The following is an 18,382-nucleotide window of genomic DNA, read 5'->3' on the forward strand; positions in this document are numbered from 1 at the left end:
GGTCTCTGCTTCTGAACCTGCAGGGAGCCTGGCTACATTTCCTGCCCTTGGTTCTTCCCCCAGCTCTCATATCTTCCCCAAAACTGGCCTCCTGGACTTGAATTAGTTTGAGTGGATTTCTTGCCTTCAAATAATTCACAACCAACACAGCAGCTGATTGGATAGGAGAGACAGGGAACAGAAATATACCAAGGATTACATCAGAGATTATATCATGGGGAGAGGAGAGGGAGGAGCACAAGGTTGTGGGTGGGGGTGACCCAGAATTAAAGTCTGCTAAGGCCTTTTTATGTGCCTAAAGCCAAGCCTGCTACAAATGCTGCAAATTCTTCTCTCCTGGAAACCAAAAGTCCATGCAGCTCAAACAACCAGAATCCTATGATCCTGCCCTGCATGGATGCTCTGAAGGTTGTTCGCCAGCACATGGCTGTATTTGTGCTGATCTGACCCTGGAGATTAAAGGTTTCACTTGCTCGTGCCCTCAGTCAGCATGCTGGAGGGTCGCCATCCTCCTTTTCATGGCACCCCCTGCCTCCTCATTTCCATCTGCACCTGTCAATCTCACCACACTCACCAGCCTCTTCCTGGCCTCAGTCTCTCATGCCCTCCATCACTGGGTAAAGACCTAGTCACAGCCTCTGGTGCAGCCTTGCACATGTGCCCTGGGCACCACTGTTCCCACAGCCAGGGGATGGTGTCCTTGTAGGTGCCTGTCATTCTCTGCCAGGGAGCTTGCTTTGGCCAGGAGCATGCTTGGGGAAGTGGGGTAGGCAGGCCAGAATGCTGGGGCATTGACGCCCCCAGGAGAGGCCCTGGACCAACACCAGACAGGGGTATGTGGGCAAATACACCAGTTTCTTCATTCCTTAGGTGGGACAATTCTGACTCCTGTTCTAGACTATCTGAAGGTGTAGGGGAGCCCAGCCTAAGTTAAACTGATACATCCCTGCGTCCAGGCATTGTCATTTCTCACCTGGCTTCCTGTCTGGCTGCCCTCTAGTCCATTCTATAGCTGAAGGAGTTTTCTTTTCTTTTCTTTTTCTTTTTTTTTTTTTTTTTTTTTTTTTTTTTTTTTTTTGAGACAGAGTCTTGCTCTGTTGCCCAGGCTGGAGTGCAATGGCACGATCTTGGGTCACTGCAAGCTCCGCCTCCAGGGTTCCCACCATTCTCCTGCCTCAGCCTCCCCAGTAGCTGGGACTACAGGCGCCCACCACCACACCTGGCTAATTTCTTTGTATTTTTTTAGTAGAGACGGGGTTTCACCATGTTAGCCAGGATGGTCTCTATCTCCTGACCTCGTGATCCACCCACCTTGGCCTCCCAAAGTGCTGGGACTACAGGTGTGAGCCATTGCACCCAGCCAGGAGTTTTCTAAAATTCAAAATTGGCTAGGCGTGGTGGCTCATGCCTGTAATTCCAGCACTTTGGGAGGCCAAGGCGGGTGCATCACTTGAGCCAGGAGTTCGAGACCAACCTGGGCAACATAGGGAGACCCTGTCTCCACTAAAAATACAAAAAAAATTAGCTGGGTGTGGTGGCATGCACCTGTAGTCCCAATTACTTGGGAGGCTGAGGCACGAGAATCGCTTGAACCCGGGAGGTGGAAGTTGCAGTGAGCCGAGATCATACCACTGCACTCCAGCCTAGGCGACAGAGTGAGGCTCCATCTCAAAAATACATAAGTAAATTAATTTAAAAATAATAAAATAAAATGCAAAATTAATCATTTCCCTCCTCTGCTCCCTATTGCTTTTAGGCAGTGTTTGAACCCCTTACCTGGATGACAAAACACCCTGCTGGTCCCTTTGCTGGGTTGCTCTGCCAGCTGTCTCCTCCATTCCCCGCTCCCTTCTCTCACTTACAACTCCAGCCATATGCAATCATCGGAAATTGTCCTATGTGCAATGCTTGCCTTCAACCCAGGACATTGCTGTGCTGTTCCCATCTCTTGGAATCTTCTCCCCCTTTCTCCTTTCCCAGTACCTTGGCCCATCCCATGCTGACTTCTGTCTTCATGTCTCCTTCCCCTAGAAATCCTTCCTGACCTCAGGCAGGGTTAGAGTCCATCTCTCCTTGCATCCACAGAACTTTACTCTTGCTCCCCTCAACCTGGGGCAGAGCTGTGTCCTTATCTGCCCTTCCTTCTAGAGCTGTGGCTTTCAGCCCTGGTTGCACGTTAGAAACATCTGGAAGCCTTTACAAAATGCAGATACCTTGGCCCCACCATGGACTAATCACATCAGAATCTCTGCGGGTGGGGCCTAGTATAGGCTTTTCTTAAAAGCTCCCCGAGCGATCCCAATGTGCAAAACCACATTCTGATGGTATGATCTCACTAAGGCAGAGGCTGGGTTTCATTTCTTTCATCTTCAGTTCCTGGTACATAGTAGGAGGTCCCTGATAAATGTTGGCTGTGGATATGAATGACAGCTACTGACATGCTGTCATCCTTCTGTGTCAGGTGCTGTTCCAAAGCAATCAATGAATAAACGAAAGAATAAATAAGTGAGTGAATGAATGTGTGAGTGAATGAATGAATGAATAAAAGGCCCACCCACGTGCAGCTGGGAACTAGGGATTCCAAAAAAATGTCTGTCCTTCGAAATGTCTAATTGTCTAAAGGCAGTGAATAGCCTCTTGCCAAACTCCTAGCAGGATTAAGTAGTCATCCAGCCCTGGGGCATGACCGTGGGTGGTCACTGCTGAGCTGCCAAGTCACCAGCAAGCAGGAGCAGCGGCAGCCACAAAACTGGAAACTGGAGTTGGGAGATGGGGGCTGGGAATTCAGGTAGGAGGGAGCTAACGGGCTCCTTATTTAGGAAGGAATTTGTTTTGGTGTTGCGGGTGGGGGGGTTAAAATTCATTGTTTTTGAGGTTGCTGTGAAGAGTTGGGTCCAACCCAGCAGCGTGGGGTTGGAGCAGGGTAATTGGAGGTTGCAGGGCCTGGGTTTGCAGCTCTCCTCCCAATGAAAATACACTGGAAAGTAAAACAGAGAGGCTGGAAAATCGTCTCCCAGCGTCACTGGCAAGAATGAAAATATATGGCTTAATAAAAATGGCTGATTCAATTTCAAACAAGTGGCTCATACCCACCTCTAAATAGCGGCTGTTAAAATGCAGACTGTAGCCCTGTTTTAAATGAGGCCTAAGGTAGGGGGGAAAAGGCCTCCCTGCAGGGAGGGGCATGGATCTTTGCTGAGGCCTATTTCAGTCTGATGTTTTTAAATGGAGTCAAAGCAAGGTATTGATGTTGCTTTAAATTTTCTTTTTCCTGTCTGCACAAAGTAGGCTCTAAATGGTATTAGCTGTAATGAAGTAACCCTCTATGCTCCCTGGGGTGGGCACCTGAGCAGGGGCCCCCACAGGACTGGCTGCCGCCCTGGGGTGCTTCACGGGGAAGGGCCACCTCCCTTTGTTCTGTCTCCATAGCCAGAATGAACCCAGGAGGAGTCGGGTGGCATTCAGAGCTGCCCCCAGCCCAGCTGCCAGTTCCCTGTTATCTGAATTGAAGAGGTCAGAGGTTAAGTGAGAGATCAGAGTCCCCGGGTCAGGGAAAGAAAAACAAATCCCGGGGGCCTTCGCTGTGCTCTTGAAGCGTGTAGGCCATGCCCTCTGGTGCAGATGGGGGAATATTTTATACCGGGCCCTGTCCTTTTCTGTTACCATGTAAATTGATTGACTTTTTTTCTTTAATCGAGTTAGGGGAATTTCATGGAGGGGAAAAAAGGATTGCATGGGCATTTGAATTTTTGCTGAAGACCAAGAGTAGCAACTCCAGTTCTGGCCTCAGCTTCATGACAGGAAGCTGTCATTGATGGTGGGCCTCAGTTTTCCTCTTTTCAAACAAGTCCAAGAGGTGATAAGGTAAAAAGGGATCGAGACACTCATGAATGTATTCAGAAACTAGGTGATCGCACCGGCTATCATGAAGAAGGGAGGCACATTTAAAAGCTTGTTATTGGCCTGGCATGGTGGCTCACGCCTGTAATCCCAGCACTTTGGGAAGCCGAGGTGGGCGGATCATCTGAGGTCAGGAGTTTGAGACAAGTCTGGCCAACATGGTGAAACTCCGTCTCTACTAAAAATACAGAAATTAGCCAGGCATGGTGGTGTGCGCCTATAGTCCCAGCTACTCAGGAGGTTGAGGCAAGAGAATCGCTTGAACCCAGGAGGCCGAAGTTGCAGTGAGCCGAGATCACGCCACTGCACTCCAGCCTGGGCAATAGAGTGAGACTCAGTCTCAAAAACACAAACAAAGAAAAAAAGCCTTGTTATTCTGTGGGTCTAAGAAGCTCCTCATCGTTCAGGCTCATCAACCAGGAAGCAGTTTTGGAGTCTTTACTGGGTTCTTAGCCCTGTGCAAAGAGCTGTAAGGGTTATTGAAGGATAGGATAAGATAATGCCTCTCAAGGGGCATTTTATGTTGTTTTAGAGCCAGAAAGACTTCAGTTCATCCTGGCTCTGATAGTTCCTAGCCACGTGACCTTGGACTGACTCCTTGAAGCCTCAGTTTACTTATCTGTAATATGGGCGTAGTAGGCCCTCTGTCCTCACCACTTCAGTGTGCTCCGGCACCTCCATTTCTTCACCTGGGGGCTTTCTCAGGCTGCCGATGCCCACTTTGCCTGCCCTTGCAGGTGCCAGCAGTGCCCAGGAATTAGTGCCATTCCCGCCTACACGCAGCCCTCAACCAGTGTCTGGTGGGAATTGGTGAATAAGTACCCCAACTCCTTCACCCCCGGGTACGGTGATTCTGAGACGCGTTCTATGCCATTTCCCAGAATTTCCCCGAATTTCCCCAGCAGGATTTGGCTCTGGTTTTCCCCCAGGGTGAACTTGCCTGATAATACACCTACCCTTCCCTGACCTCCCCACTGACCTGCCCATGTTTCTTTAAACTGCCAAGTAAACCAGGTACTCTGAGTCTCTGTCTCAGGGTTGCTTCCTCCGGGACTAAGACGATGGGATCATGAGAAGAAGAAGAAGGATGGTTGTGGGGATATTGTAATCGCTGAACAGTGCCAGAGCATAGAGACTGCTTGGCACAGGATACGTCCTCAAATCAGTGATAACTATCATTCATAAGACTCAAAATGTACCTGAGAGACGACAGCGCTTTACATTAAGAAAGCAAAGCTGCATAGGATTGAGTAGCTTAGACAACAGGCAGTGTAGACATTAAGAGGAGAAAGGGGAGAGCTGAAAAGGAGAAACACTTATGTTAGGCCCCATGAAGAAAGGGGGAAGTGACTGAGTTACACAGCCACATCCATGGGCACTGGAGGAGCACCTGGCTCGCCAAGGGTCCTCAGCACTCCCTTTTAAGCTTTCAACACCCCTTGATGCTCCCCTCTTAGCACTGAGCCAAAGCTGGAATTCAATAACTATTTGAGGCTGGGCATGGTGGCTCACACCTGTAATCCCAGCTCTTTGGGAGGCCAAGGCAGATGGATCACCTGAGGTCAGGAGTTTGAGACCAGCCTGGCCAACATGGTGAAACCCCGTATCTACCAAAAATACAAAAATTAGCTGGGCGTGGTGTTGGGCACCTGTAATCCCAGCTACTTGGGAGGCTGAGGCAGGGGATCGCTTGAACGCCGGAGGCAGAGGTTGCAGTGAGCTGAGATTGCTCCACTGCACTCCAGCCTGGGTGACAGAGCGAGACTCCGTCTGAAAAAATAATAATAATGATTAATAAATAAATAACTCTGAAAATTTGGCAAGTTTGAATAACATTCGTCTTTCTTGCACAATTTTAAGATTCTGAAGGGGAGGACAGGCTGTGTCTGTTCAGCATTGTATCCCCAACGCCCGACACACAGCCTAGTATATGTTAGGCCTACAATAAATGAGCAAATGGATACGTGAATGAATGACTGTCGAAGGAAGGGACAGGCATAGTTAGGAGCTATGCCAAGCTAGTCTCAGAGAAGGTTGGAGCAGGCCAGGTGAAGGTCCTAGTGAAGGGCTCGGTTTGGCAAGAGTGGAAAGAGGAAGAATTGTAAAAACGGAGGCTCAAGGCAGGTTGCGGAGGGCCTTGGGTGCTGAGTTAGGAGTCTGGGCTTTTATTCCAACAGTAACTGGGAGCCATCAAAGGTCCTTGAGCTAGGAAGGAGGTGACAGGCAGAAACAGGATTTTGTTTTGTTTTTTTAAGAAGACTCTTCTGGCACTTTCCTTGGCTGTGATAAAGAGTTTTCATATCCCCTAATGCCAGTGGGTTTCTGGGAAGTTAATGAGATAATATATTGGCAGTGCCTAGCACAGTGCCTGGCATCTACTCATAGGACGCACCCAGTAAGTGCTAGTTACTGTTCCTGTATGAAGTGTAAATGAAATACTTTATTAGTGTTTTACAAAAGAGATTGTAAATAGAGAAGAGCAGAAGGCCATAGCCTGAGGCCAGAGGAAAGTGGTCACCTACGCCAGGGAAGGAGCGGCTGGAGAGAAGGAAGATGTGGTGGGCACTGTAGTGTGCTGCCCAGATCCCCTTTTGGGGAGGGACTGATTCCCCCAGCTGCTGGAAACGCTGTTGGAATGAATGGCCCATGGCTAAATAACACCACCTTGCCCAAAGTCTTGCCTACTTCCAGGGAGCCCACCCCCACCGACTGATCAACCGGGTGTGTAAAGACCTGATTCTTTTGCTCCAACTCAGTGCCCCGAATGCCTGTCCCTGTGGAGCTGGCTGAGGCCTTTGCTGAGACTGTTCCACAGCTCAGCTTCTGCCTCCCAGTCCTGCTTCCCTCTGCTCCCTCCACGGAGTGATGCTGAGAGCACTCCCTGATCATCTCCATCTCAGAGACAGCTTCCCAGGGAAGTCACCCTGCGGCAGGAGAGCTAGGTAGAACAGCGCCATGGAGACCTAGGCAGGAGAGCTGTCTAGAAGGAGGAGGTGAGTGGGAAGGCCATATTGAAATGGGAAAAGTTCCCCTGTCCCCCTCACAGGCGTGTGCAGCTCGCTTCTTCAGTGCCCCGCTGCTCAAACCTCTAGGGGGAGCAGGCAGATGGGCAGGCTGTGGGGCTCCGACCCCACAGCAGCATCCAGGGGTGAATGCTTACAGCTCCTGAAGCGCCAGTGGGCATGTGTTACAGGGTGCTCTTTTAGTTTTGCCATCTGTAGGTGGCTTGTGTTAGTCAGCTCTATTAAACCTCCTGCCTTATCGCAAGGACAGAGGGCTTTCTGTATCCTGGGGTTTCTTGCTTTGGTATACTGGAAGAATCAGATCACATGTGAGCTTGGAGAATGAGTACAAGGTTTTATTGAGTGGAAGTAGCTCTCAGCAGATGGGGTTGCTGAAGGGAGATGGAATGGAAAGGTGGTTTTCCCCTAGAGTCAGGCTGCTCAGCAGCGGGGCTCCCCTCCAACTGCCCCAGCCAAACTCCGTGTTGTTGCGCTGGTTGATGGCCTGCCAGCCTGCCAGTGCCTGTCAGTGTGCTCCTGACGTCCAGCTGCTTGTGTGTTCTTCGGCTGGTGTGTTCTTCTCAATGCTCAGCTGCTTCTTGTGTGTATACCCACTAAGGTCTCGGGTTTATTTACAGCACAGGATCGGGGTGTGGCCGACCAGGGTGGTCTTGGGAAATGCAACCTTTGTGCGTGAAGGCAGGAGTGCCTGTCTTCACCTAGGTGCGTAGGCACAGGCTCAGGGGTGGAGCCCTAGCAAGGCACCATGCCCTTCCCTTCCCAGCACTTCCCTGCCCATCTTCCATGTCAAAATGGTGCCATGAGAGCAGGAGAACAAGATTTGAGAAAAGGGCACTGGATTCAGCAACTAGGAAGCCAGTATGAGCCCAGTGCATTCAATGAGTCCAATTAATGGCAGAGACTGAAAAGGTGATGCTGGAGTGAAACAAAGACCACAGGTGCAGAGAGTCTAGAAATTAGGCTAGGAAAGAAGAAGAGCTGCGAGAAGACAGCCTGAGAGATGCCCGGGTCCTGTCATGTAGCCTCTGGATCTGGCTTATTTTGTTAAAAACAACCAAGGATTCCCATCAGAAAACCCTCCGACCACATGTTCAAGAGACACTAAATATCTCTTTAACTGTGAGACTTTAAAAGGGCAATTTGTTTTTGCAGGATCTAGAATTCAAGCCTTAAGGATGTCATTTCCCTAGCGCTGAAAACACTGCAGCAATGTCGATACTGGGCATTTTGTAAAATGAGAATCACTGTCTACCCTGCTAAACCTCTCCCACTCTCCCTCCTCCTCCAAGGACTCTTCAGGGTCTCCTCTTTGAACCCCAGTCCTATGCCTCTTCCCTTTTGGCCTCCTTTGGCACAGATTATTTCAACAAATAGTTATTGAAACCAACAAAATTACATCAAGTCAAAAGCAGCTCACTGAAATTCTTTTCCTCCTCTACTTCCACCCCCACTCCCCAGGCTGGGACAAAAAAAGCGTGGAATAGATTCAGAGCCCACCAGCTCTCAGACGAAACTGGCCTCCCCAGTTTGCTGGTGGACTGTGGCTGATTCCCACCCAAGTGCTGTGTCCCCCACCTCTTCCAGGGCCCTCTCCTAAAGATGCTTATGTAATGTGTGGCCCTCCTCAGAAGAACCCAAGTTCTTGGGTCCTCAGAACCCAGGCTTCTCTCTGGGTTGAAAACAAAGTCCAGATGCTCACTCACTGCTGATGGGAACATTAAATGGTGCAAGCACCTTGGAAGGCAGTTTGGCAGTTTCTTAAAAAGTTAAACTTACCATTTGATCCAGCCATTCTACTCTTAGATATTCACCCAAGAGAAAGGAAAGTTGACGTCCATGCAAAGACCTGCACAAGAATGTTCGAATGTCTATGACAGCTTTATGTGTGATTGCCCCAAAGTGAAAACAATCCGAGTGCCCTTCAATTGCTGAATGCGTAAACAAAACGTTGTGCATCCATACAGTGTCCTGCTACTCAGCAGTCGAAAGGAATAAGTTACCGATGCTGACAACAATACAAAACTCTCGAAAATGGAACCTTATCTATAGTGACAGAAAGCAATGGTTGCTCAAAGGGGAGATTGGGAAGAGGTGGAAAGGAAGGTGTATTAGTCTGTTCTCACACTGCTGATAGAGACATATTCAAGACAGGGTTAGTTATAAGAAAAAGGAGATTTAATGGACTCACAGTTCCACATGGCTGGGGAGGCCTCACAATCTTGATGGAAGGTGAAAGGCACATGTTACATGGCAGCAGGCAAAAGAAATAGTGAGAGCAAAGCAAAAGGGGTTTCCCCTTATAAAACCATCAGATCTCATGAGACTTATTCACTACCACGACAACAATATGGGGGAAGCTGCCCCCATGATTCAGTTATCTCCCATGCGGTCCCTCCCACAACACGTGGGAACTGTGGAAGCTACAGTTCAAGATGAGATTTGGGTGGGGGCACAGCAAAACCGTATCAGAAGGATTAGAAGACGCACAAGGAAACTTTTGGGGGGAATGGTTATGTTCATTACCTTGATTGTGGTTATAATCACACCGATGTATGAATAAATCAAAACTCATTGTATTGCATGCCTTAAATATGTGCAGTTTACTATATGTTAATTATACCTCAATAGAGCTGTTCAAAAAAAATTTTTTTAAACAAAGTCCAGGAGAAGGAAGGCACCGTGGCTTAGTTAAAGAGTAAAATCTTTCTCACAGAGAAAGTGCTCTGTTCCTGGGTTGACGCGAGCTGACATTTCAGCCTCTACTTCCTGGACATTGGACCAGTGGCTATATTGTTGGAATCGCCCCTGCGATTTTATTTTTTTATTTTAAAAATGAAGACGAGATCTCGCTATGTTGCCCAGGCTGGTCTCAAACTCTTGGGCTCAAGCAATCCTCCCACTTTGGTCTCCCAAAATGCTGGGATTACAGTTATGAGCCACCACACCCAGCCACTCCTGCCAGTTTAGAACTGAGTAGATTTGCTTTCCACTTGATTCCTGTATTCCAAAAAACCAAGCAAAGAATAGTTAGGAAATATTAGGTTTGGTGAACTGAGCAAACAGTGAAAGGTGGGTCATATTTAAGAGAAAAGAGGATCTGTCTCTATTGGTCAAATTCCTAGAATTTGCCTTATGGTCACAATTAAATTGGGGCCAGTGTGGTGGCTCACACCTGTAATCCCGTGCTTTGGGAGGCAAGGGAGGAGGACTGCTTGAGCCCAGGAGTTTGAGAGCAGTATGGGCAACCTGGTGTGACCTTGTCTTTACAAGAAATTTAGGAATTAGCTGAGCTTGGTGGTGCGCAGCTGTGGTCCCAGCTACTCAGGAGGCTGAGGTGGGAGGATTGCTTGAGCCTAGGAGTTCAAGGCTCCAGTGATCTGTGATCACTCCAGCCTGGGTGACAGAATGAGATCCTGTCTCAAAAAAACAAAAAACAAACAACAACCAAACCTAAATTGGGCTTATTTATAAATGTAACTTTCCCTAAATGTTTAGAAGCATTCATTTACTCCTTTCAAAAGAAATGTATATGTATGTTGCTTTAAGTGAAAGCATGACATTTATTGTATTGATGAACCATGATTTATTTGGCTTTCTTCAGTAACTTTCTTGTTGGATGTTTAGGTTATTTCCAATGTTTTACTGTTATATATCATAGCAGACAATTTGGTCAAGAGCAATTTGGCCGGAAGCAAATTGATTACGCTGTCAGTATGGTTGGAATGCTGAATTTGTTGATAATGAAAATTCTCAGTCACTATGTTTATACAAAGAGGAAATTTTTGTTTGCCAAGGGGAAATTTTGCCTGGAATGATTTTCCAACTCTTTAAGTATCTTTCAGCAAAATAATCATTTAAAAAAAATCTAAAGTTTTGTTTTCTCCTTTTCAACACCACCCTATTTCCAATCAATTATGCCCTGGTGGCTGGGTGCAGTGGCTCACGCCTGTAATCCCAGCACTTTGGGAAGCTGAGGTGGGCGGATCACTTGAGGCTAGGAGTTCAAGACCAGCCTGGTCTATAGTCAGTGTGCTGGTTAGTAGGCCCAGCGTTAGTAGGGTAGTGGATTTAAAGTGAAATCATATAGCTAGGCTGGATGTTATTAGGAGGGCTGAGAGAGCTCCTGTTAATGGCCAAGGGCTGGATTTAACTATGTGGTAGGCGTGTGTTCGGTGGGTCATTATGTATTGCTGTGTAGGTAAAGTCTTACTAAAAGTGTGAAGACCTAAGCTTGGATGAGGGCAACAGCGAACTCAGCCTGGCCAACATGGCAAAACCTAGTCTCTCCTAAAAATACAAAAATTAGCTGGGCATGGTGGCACGTGCCTATAATCCCAGCTACTTTGGAGGCTGAGGCAGGAGAATCACTTGAACCTGGGAAGCAGAGGTTGTGTAAGCCAACACTGTGCCACTGCATTCTAGCCTGGACAACAGAGTGAGACTCTGTCTTTAAAAAAACAAAACAAAAACACAAAAAAACACACACAAAAACGCTCTGGTTTGGGATTAGACTAGCAAGGAAGCGACTGAAGCAACTATCGCCTAAAAGATGGAAACAACCCTAGTGTTCACCATTTCATGTCTTGGATAGAATGCTCAAAATTTATGGTATGTGCACTAGTGATTGAAAAACTAATCCTGGTTCAATTTGCTAAAGTAATACTTTCAGCAAAACATGCTTAAGTAAACAGAGGAAGAATCGGTTACAGAAAATAAAGCCTCTCCAGACTTTTTCTTCAGTGCAAGTAAAGTTCCTAGTATTATCCCTATCCAGGTAGAGGGAAAAAAAAAAAAAGGTAACCTCTGGCACCCGGGAACCAGTGTGATACTCACAGCAGGGCCATGGTGTTCTGCTGTTGGACAGACACAATCTCACAGAACACAGACAAGATCACTCTGCAACCAGGATAAAGTAAACTGAAAAGAAGGTCATTGTGTAACCCGTAAGATACCAAACATCTCTTTTTCTCACCTAACATGAGTGACTGCTGCTTTTTTGTCAATTACAGCTTTATCCTTGATTTAGTTTGCCTTCCGTATATATAAGACTTATTGTGATACTGAATTCTAGAACTGTGGCTGCTTTCTGACAGCACTGAATCTAGAGTGAGCCTGTTTCCTTAAGCCTTCCGCCAGATTACTCAACCAAAGCCCAAATCCTGTGCTAGATTCTTTCTATCACCGTCTACGGAAACTCCCACAGTTCCCCATGGTATTCATGCTCTCTAGTTTCTACCAGTAACAAAACCAACTTGTTCAACAACAGGTGTGTTCCTGGGTGGTCTTTGGCTGAAGGGCATTGACAAGGTTCTTTAATTCTTTGTTCCTTTTACTTGTTTTCTTTCAATAGCAAGGCTTTCTCTTCTCAGGCAAAACAGGAAAACCAGACCAGCAGAGAGGAGAGAGACCAGCAATCAGACCCTCTCAGAGACAATCATTGTTAACACATTGGTGCAGACCTTTCCTGATTTCTTTTCTATAGATATATGTTATAATTTTCCTCTTTAAAAATAGAACCAAATTATTCTATTTTGTAGTCTGATTTTTTTTTCCAACTCACGACAGCGATGGTTAAATTTTATGCGTTACCTTGGTTAGGTTATGGTGCCCAGTTGTTTGGTCGAGCGCCCATCCAGATGCTGCTGTGAAGGTATATTCCACAGAAGTAATGCGCATCTACAGTCAGCTGACTTTAAATAAAGGAGATTACCTTTGATAATGTGGGTGGGCTTCATCCAATCATGCGAAGGTCTTAGAGCCAAAACTGACGTTTCCTGGAGAGGAGGGATCATGGAAATCTTCCTCAGTTTCCAGCCTGACAGCCTGCAGATTTCAGACTGGGATATAGCATCAACTCTTGTCTGAGTTTCTAGCCTGCCAGCCTACCCTACAAATTTCAGACTTGGCAGTCTCCGCCAATCATGTAAGCCAATTCCTTAAAATCTCTCTCTCTCTTTCTGAATTCTGTTTCCCTGGAGAACCCTGATGGACATAATGACCACCTTTTGATGTAAACAGAGGCATACATCTCTATCCTTTCTCTACCATATCCCTTAAAATGAGGAACACCCATCATATGCTTGCACTGTCCTTTAACCAACTCCTTATTGATAGACATAAAACAATTTTTTTCTTCTTCTTATTAGCAGCCCAGAACATATTATTTGTCTGAAAGGGAATTAGAAATTTTAAAAGTAGAGGAGAATAAAATCCCCCAAATTCTGTAAGATATTTACATTTTTTTTTGTCTAAAGGAGCAAAAAAGTCATAAAGCTACTCCAGAGGGGATTGAAATTACCTGCACCCGTGATTGCAATGTTCTTTTCAACCAAATTGTCACAGAGACTACACTGCTATTCCCACCAATGTGTTTTCAACCAAATCCAATGAAGCCACTGTAAACGAAGCTGTGATAGGACATTCTTGTAATTAAATTTTTTGCACACATCCTGAAAATATTTCCTTACATTAAATTCTCAGAAGTGGAATTGCTGAGTCAAGCAATCTGCACTTTTAAAGCTTGAGATCTATAATTGTTCCCTTGGGATTAATTCCAATTCATGTGTTTATTAGATAAAGTTTTTGAGCACCTCCTATATATATGCTGGAGTGTGCCAGGCCTGGAAAACAGAGACAAATAAGCTATATCCTTGGCTTCAAGGAGCTCATGGCCTCTTTGTGTTGCCTTTCTGCCTAGCGCCATGAGCCAACAGAAGGCTCTCAATACATATTTGTTAAATAAGTAAGTGGATGAATGAATAAATGAATGAATGCGTATCAGTTGGCTTTTCCTGTGTAGCAAACTACCTTATCATAGGCTTAAAATGACAAACAGTTATTATTTTTTATGATCCCATGGGTCAGTTGGGTGGTTCCTCTTTTGTGGGGCATGTGACTGATCTCCGTGGGCAGCTGGTGGCTCAGCTGGGGCTGTATGATCTAGCATGGCCTCACTCACCTATCTGGCATTAAGCAGGCTAATTGGTCCTGAAGGACTTCAGTTGGGGGGGCTCATCTCTGCTCCAGGTAGCCTCTCATCCTCCAGGTGGCTAACTCAGGCTTGTTCATATGGTGGACTCAGGGTTCCAATGAGCAGCAAACAAGGGCAAGTGCCAAGGTACAGTACTATTTAAAGATCTGCTTGTGGGGCTGGGCACAGTGATTCATGCCTGTAATCCCAGCACTTTGGGAGGCTGATGTGGCAGATCGCTTGAGCCCAGGAGTTGGAGACCAGGCTAGGCAACATGGTGAAACTCCATCTCTACAAAAAATAGAAAAATTAGCTGATCATGGTGGCCCATGCCTGTAGTCCCAGCTAATCGGGAGGCTGAGGTGGGAGGATCACTTGAGCCTGGGAGGTTGAGGCTGTAGTGAGCCGAGACTGTGCCTCCGTACTCCAGCCTGGGCAACACAGTGAGACCCTGTCTCAAAAAAAAAAAAATCTCTACCCGGGCCACATTTGCTGCTTTCCCATCAATCGAATCAAACCTCACAGTAAGCCCAGAGTGAGTATAGAAGGGTGTGGACCTAGGGTATGGCTCTCGGGAGGAAGATTCAGCGGCATCTTGGCAGTCTGTGCAGAAAAGGCGTGCCTTTGCTTCTAATAAGCCCACCCTCATGGCCTGTGTCCATTTACCTAGATGTTTAAGTGGGAACCTTGGTTCTTTGTTTTTGAAATTACACTTTGAACCCTGAACTTCTCCGCTACATGTGTTTAGCTCTGCCTTCAAAGAAACAACCCAGTGTGTGTGATTCCGGAGGCCGTGGCTAAGAAAACCGTTTCTGGGGCCTCAGATGCATGTTCATCACTGCGTGCTTTGACCTTTTCCTGCACAAGTGTGGAGAATGATAACTCATTGTTGCTGAAGCCACTGGTGACTTATCTGATCTCTCCTCACGAGCACAGATAAAGTTCAGTCTTTACCCTGGTCCCCCATCACATAGCCTATTGGCACTCCATTTGCTCAGCACTTGGAAGGTGACTGAATGTAAAATTCCTTAGCATCAATTAAACATTTGGCTCAGGATAGCAATGTGAGAGACCTTTTGGGGCGAAACAGGTGCCTGTCATTAAAAAAAAAACTGTGCCGATTTTCAAAGAACAGTTGCTAAAAGATCCCTTTACTACCACTTCTAGCCTGGAAATCTCTGCCTGCTGTTAAACACACGTGGCATGTTCAAAATGGGAGAAAATAGCTGGTAGAAATCTCTTGCGTTCTTTACTTGAGAGGGCACAGAGGTTAATTTGGGAAATAGTTCTCTAATGGAAGCCAGATTGGGGAAAGTTAGGAAACACATTTAAAAATCATGTCTCCAAAGTGAGTGAGAAAGATGCTTTATTTATTTATTTTGCGTTCAATATAAATAACCATTTATTAAAATTTTGGTGTTTTGTTTATTTGTTTTTTGAGAGGGACACATTTTTATGGCATGGGCCACCACGTGCATGGGGCTGTCTCGGTCAGTTAGATGAATAGGATGATCTTAATAGCTGCAATTTATTCTCCCTTTGGGGACATCAGGTTCAGATGACCATTCTATAAGCTGTTTATTCTGGCGTATTCGATTCTGAGAAAGTCTTTTGACGTTGTCATATGGAAAAGCTTCCCTGCAAATGCAGATTCAACCAAGTTTACCTTCTAAATTCTTCCCTTTCCTGTTGTCACCCATTCCACAAACACCACACACACATACGCACACACTGAGACCCCACACACATTTGTCTTGTTGCCCTAGGAACAGTGTAGAACAGTGCTTCTCAAATTATCTGGGGATAAAAGGTCAGTTTTTGAGATTTCTTTTTTTGTTGTTTGAGACAGAGTCCTGCTCTGTTGCTCAGGCTGGAGTGCCATGGCACAGTCTTGGCTCACTGCAACTTCCAGCTCCCGGATTCAAGCGATTCTCATGCCTCAGCCTCCCGAGCAGCTGGGGTTACAGGCACCCGCCACCACTCCCAGCTAATTTTTGTATTTTTAGTAGAGAGGGGCTTTTGCCATGTTGGCCAGGCTGGTCTCGAACTCCTGACCTTAAGTGATCCGCCCACCTCTGACTCCCAAAGTGATGGGATTACAGGCATGAGCTACTGCACCCAGCCAGTGTTTGAGATTTCTAATCCATTGCAGACCAATACAGTAAAATACAATTGACATAATTTAATAGAAAAAAATAAAACCAAGGCATACAAAATATGAGCTCAGTGTTTTTTATGATTAGTTTCAGCAGACATAAAATCACTCAGTTAAAGTGCTTTGCAAGTTTTGAAACACACTCAATGTCTGTACTTAATTTGTTGCAAATCGGTAATAGCCAGTGGACAAGCAGTACCAGTTGGTGGCCCCCACCTACGCAGCACCAATATAGAACAACCCCATTTCAGGGGCCAACCGAGTGCCTAGTAAATGTCCATCCACATACTCATCCACATATCATTCACACATTTATCGAGCCTGTGTTCCACACTGGGAGCTCTGTGAGACACAGGTAAAACTACAAACCCATCCCTGGCTGCTGTGATTGGGGAGCCCACGGGTAGCATCTCACCCAAGTGTCAGGGGTCAGGCAAGGCCAGCTAGAGGAGGTGGCATCTAAGCAAAGTCTAGAGAAAGGAGGGAAAATGGGTTACGTGAAAATAGGGGTTTGGGAAGGTGAGGGGGCAAAAGGAAGAAGTCCTTTCCAGGTAGAGGCAACTGTATTTGCAGATGTCTTGGACTGTTAGAGGCGCAGCAGGTAATTCTTTTTGCCGGGGTGCAGAATTGGAGGAAAGGAGAGATGGGGCTGGGGCGGGAGAGCTGGGGCCCTGGTGGGAGCTTTGATGTTGTGTCAAGGAGTAAGGGCTTCCTCCCGGGGAGCACAGGGAGCAGCTGATGGCCTTGGCGGAGGAGCCCCCATCAGTACCTGTGCATTTAGGAGGCTTCCTGTGACTGCTGTGTGGAGAGGCTGGAGGCCAGCTATGAGGAGCACAGCCTAGAGAGATGCAGAGCCCACAGGGCCCTGAGGTAGATTATTTGCAAAAGAGAAAGAAAAGAGACTGGGCACAGTGGCTTATGCCTGTAATCTCAGCACTTTGGGAGGTCAAGGCAGCCGGATCACTTGAGGACAGGACAGGAGTTCAAGACCAGCCTGGCCAACATGGCGAAACCCCATCTTTACAAAAAATAGAAAAATTAGCCGGGCGTGGTGGCACATGCTTGTAGTCAGCTACTCTGGAGGCTGAGACATGAGAATTGCTTGAACCTGGGAGGCAGAGGCTGCACGGAGCCGAGATCGTGTGACTTCACTCCAGCCTGGGTGACAGAGAGAGACTGTCTCAAAAAAAAAAAAAAAAAAAAAAAAAAAAGAGGGAGAGAGAGAAGAGAGGCTTCAAGGAAGCTCTTGAACACAGAACAATGTAGCGTGTGGGTGTGGGTGTGGGTTGCCCAAAGCTGGCCCAATGAAGAATGGGGTTGAGCCAACCTTCAGGCCAGAGCTTCCTCTACTGCCAGCCTGGCACCATTCAGGAACCAACACACAGCCCAGATGGATAGCTTTCCTAGGCCCTCCTTTTAAAAAGTGTGAGTTCTCCTTCATCAAAGTTATAGGAAAGCAATAGAGACTTGACTGAAAGTAAAGGATTCACTCCACACCACGTTGGAGAAACCAGCTCAGAACAATAGGTCTGCAATTCTCAAAGCTCTAATTCTTGCCTTTTGGATTGTTTTGTTTGTTTTTAGTTTAGTGGAATTTTTATTTATTTTTTTTTAATTTTTATTTTTTAGTAGGAGAGAGCATGAACGCAGTCCCCTACTACCAGAAATTATGTAGTCGAGTTTCCCACATTTGGGGAAATTGCATGAGTCAGCACATCTGGAGTGTAATGGATAAGGCTTGCCCTGGGAAAACCACTTTCATGATCATAGTATCTCCCCTGTCAGGTAGTTAATTTTTTAGAGACAGGGTCTCGCTATGTTGTTCAGGCTTGAGTGCAGTGGTATGATCATAGCTCACTGCAGCTTCAAATTCCTGGGCTCAAGGATTTCAAAGATCCTCCTGCCTCAGCCTCCAGCCTCCAGGGCCTGTAGGCTTGAACCACTGTGCCTGACATTAAAAACAAAACAAACAGAAAAACAAATAAAAAACAGCAGCAACTACCCAAAGCTCAGCATTTGATGTTTGTAACACATGCGTCATCTCTGAGATGCATGAGATGAGATGTAACCTCATCTCTGTCTTTGTTGCCCGATGGACACAATGACAGAAGTGCAATGTGTTTGATGCTGAAATCACACAACATATTGCCATCATCAGTTAAATGATGAATCTAGTACAAATTATCCATTTGGTGTTCAGGAGGGAGTTGAACCAGATTTTGTGGATGTCTCTAATTTTAGAAGACAGGGGAGCAACGTTTGGGAGTTTCCAAGGGAGCCAGGCAGAAAGGGAGGTAGTGTGATTTTCACAGGTGGACCCCATGTCCCCTCTTT

General features: G+C 46.5%; 1 non-coding gene across 1 annotated transcript; it reads right to left on the bottom strand.

The window, feature by feature from the left end:
* Positions 1 to 17,677: 17,677 nt before the first annotated feature.
* Positions 17,678 to 17,841, bottom strand: LOC115832214. The gene has a single exon (XR_004027648.1). It is a non-coding gene; the product is annotated as a U1 spliceosomal RNA (small nuclear RNA).
* Positions 17,842 to 18,382: the final 541 nt, after the last annotated feature.

This window comes from Nomascus leucogenys, chromosome 21 (genome assembly GCF_006542625.1).
Source record: "Nomascus leucogenys isolate Asia chromosome 21, Asia_NLE_v1, whole genome shotgun sequence".
Taxonomy (NCBI): Eukaryota; Metazoa; Chordata; class Mammalia; order Primates; family Hylobatidae; genus Nomascus; species Nomascus leucogenys.